This window comes from Apium graveolens, chromosome 5 (assembly GCF_009905375.1).
Source record: "Apium graveolens cultivar Ventura chromosome 5, ASM990537v1, whole genome shotgun sequence".
NCBI classification, from domain to species: Eukaryota; Viridiplantae; Streptophyta; class Magnoliopsida; order Apiales; family Apiaceae; genus Apium; species Apium graveolens.
In genome coordinates, this window is record NC_133651.1 from 33,704,011 (window position 1) to 33,707,169 (window position 3,159).

The window sequence follows — 3,159 nt, forward strand, 5'->3', positions numbered from 1 at the left end:
CTAGATCACAGACTGAGAGTAATCCCAAAGACAAAGGGAAAGGAAAAATTGATGAACCAACCAAGTCACTGGACTTGAAAAATTCTCAAGATCTGATGAAACCAATGTGTAAAATGGTTCAAGTAACTGATGATAATCTTCTTGAAGATGAAACTGTTCAAATTCTGAAAAGAAGAAAGATAAGTGAAGATTCTAAAACAACCTCTGACACTGCTCAAGTTGTTAGTCAGAATAAAGGACAAGAAGGTACAGAAGAAACAACAAATTATGATCAAGCTATTAAGACATCAACTGCTGACAATGCTCAAGTTGATTTGAATGAATTGACAATTGCTGATAAGAAGAAGCTGTTATGGAAGAAAGCTACTCCAGTTGAACCAAAATCTAATCTCATGATTAATCAACTTGCTACATTTGGGTTGAAATCCAAGCAACCTAGAGATAGAGCTGGATTAGGTTCTGACAAAGAGAAGATTCAAACAGGAGTAGAGGTTACTCTAGGAGATCCTTTCATATTGACAGATAAACCATATGAACAAATCAAACAAAGGCACCTTGACAAGGTGTTGTCTGCTCAAGTTGTGATAGATGCTCATGATAAGGAGAATCTGAAAGAGAAATTAATTTTATTTCTCAATGATGGAAGGACTTATAGATTAGATAATTCTGATGTATTAAAGAAGTCTACCAGAGAACTTCAACATATTCATTATCTTCTGGAAGTAAAATCTGATATTACAAGAAGATGGTCAGAATATATTTTGAAGGCTATAAGAGATCTATTCAGAATCTCTGGTACAAAGACTTCTTGATAAGTGGATTTTATATCCACTTGGAATGCTTTATTACAAGCTTAAATTGGTGTTTTGGACTCAAGTTGTTGGTATTTTGATGTGTTTTTGTGTTATTGTATTTCAGGTATCAGTTATATGAAGAAAAGAGCTTTTAAAGGAAATATGATGAAAAGTGATCAGAATTGGAAGCCAAGGCCAATGTCAAGTTGTAGAGAATCTCAATAGCTTCGTGTGGGCAGTTGAATCGCCTAATGCTGACGAGTAGAACTCAAGTTATGGTCAAAACAAGATTCATCAGAATATTTTTCCAGTCAGTAGCTGAGCGCCCGCTCAGGAGAGCTGAGCGGCCGCTCAGGGCGCGGCTGGTCACTGATTTCGCTGAAAAAGCCTTTTTTGAGTGGAATTTGACGATTTTAAGGGTCCAGGTCCACTAGGGGCGTATATATACTTAAAAAAAAGGGTTTTCATTATCCGGGAGGATTGGGATACCAAGGAGAAGACCTAGAAGCACAGAACAACTCCGAAAAAGAAGATCTTATTTTCAACTTGTGATTCTTTGAATTAGTTGTAACTTTGGATGCTCGTTTTCGTTCTTGTTGAACCTAGATCTCGTTTATTCGTACTTTGATTATTATTTAGTTTATTAAGACCTTGTTTATAGCATGCTTTCATTGGAATCCATGGTGACGATGAGTTCGATTATGGGCTAATCGTTGTCATGGGATTCTAGTGGATTTACTTATGGATTTCAATAGTTAATTGTTTCGATATCTTGGTGTGTGGTGATTGTATGATATCCTAGTATTGGTTGTGCTTATTCGTCTTATGTGCGTAGCTAACATATAAGATAGCGTGTTAATCTCTATTGAAGCGACAGTGAATATAGAGGTTTAGAACTTGCCATGCTAGCATAGGTTCATGTATGTGTATGCATGATTCGTAGGTAACTCTAACCGTTTTACTTGCCCTATGTAATCAAGATAGATAACTTGTGCTTAAACCGTTATGTTGTCAAATTCTATAGACATATAGGGTCTCAATATAATTGGTGCCTATTCAGCTTCTATCTCTTTTGTGGATGTCTGGTAGAATGGTACTCGTGCAACGAAAATTGGCGTTTATCAGTTTCGTGTTATCTGATTAGTGTCCTCACCATCACATGCTAAGGTTAAGAACAATAAGGCTATTGAATGAAGTATTTAATGAAGTTAGGATCCCATGTTTATCATATATATTAATTTAACTTCAATTCTCTTAGTTAATGTTATTTAGTATAATCTCTTAGTTTAATAAAAACCCAATTTGTTATTTATCTTAGCATTGAGCGATAACCATACATTGTTGCATAGGTGCATAAATTGAACTTAACCTAAACCAATCTCTGTGGGAACGAATCTGATTTATATCTTATACTACTTGCGAACGCGTATACTTGCGTGAATATTAGCGCGTGTTTTCGCCCTAACAAGTTTTTGGCGCCGCTGCCGGGGACTCGGTGTTAATTTTTAGTTTATGTGCTTGTCATCAGTGGTCGTTAAAGTTCACTGACTCGGATTCTTTTACTTTCACGGTTTATTTGTTTGTGTTTCAGGTACTCATTACAATGGGAGATCCAGCGGCACGAACGAAAGCCTTGATGGATTTTTCTCAATCCAAGATCAATGACATTCAATCTAGCATTGTCCGGCCAGCTATCACAGCTAATACCTTTGAGATCAAGCCTGGCATAATTCAATGGGTACAGACTTCAGTCCAGTTTGGGGGTTCTCCAACGGAAGATCCCAATACACACATTAGGGATTACATTGAAATATGCGACACCTTCAAGTTTAACGGTGTTTCTGAAGATGCTGTGAAGCTAAGACTGTTCCCATTCTCTCTGAAGGACAAGGCTAAGAGCTGGTTACACTCTCTACCAGCTGGTTCAATTACTACTTGGGAAGATCTTGCTCAGAAATTCCTTACTAAATTCTTCCCTATGGCGAAGACGGCTGCAATGAGGAACGCTATTACTCAATTTGTGCAGCAAACGGGAGAATCGCTATGTGAAGCTTGGGAGCGCTACAAGGAGATGCTTAGGAAGTGTCCTCATCATGGAATTCCTGATTGGATGATCATCACTTGTTTTTACAATGGGTTGGGAGCACAGTCCAGACCCATACTCGATGCAGCATCAGGCGGAGCATTATGGGCTAAGAGCTATGAGGAAGCTTATGATCTAATTGAACTGATGGCTGCTAATGAATATCAGTATCCAACCCAGAGATATCCACAGGGCAAGGTAGCAGGAGTTCTTGAAGTGGATACAGCTACGGCTATCACTGCTCAACTAAAGGCGTTGTCTATGAAGATCGATTCTCTGGCT

The 3,159-nt window shown here is 38.1% G+C and overlaps 1 non-coding gene across 1 annotated transcript; it reads right to left on the reverse strand.

The window, feature by feature from the left end:
* Window positions 1-2,787: 2,787 nt before the first annotated feature.
* On the reverse strand, window positions 2,788-2,894 carry LOC141663422 (small nucleolar RNA R71). Its single transcript, XR_012551494.1, has one exon. It is a non-coding gene; the product is annotated as a small nucleolar RNA R71 (small nucleolar RNA).
* Between the last annotated feature and the right edge of the window lie 265 nt (window positions 2,895-3,159).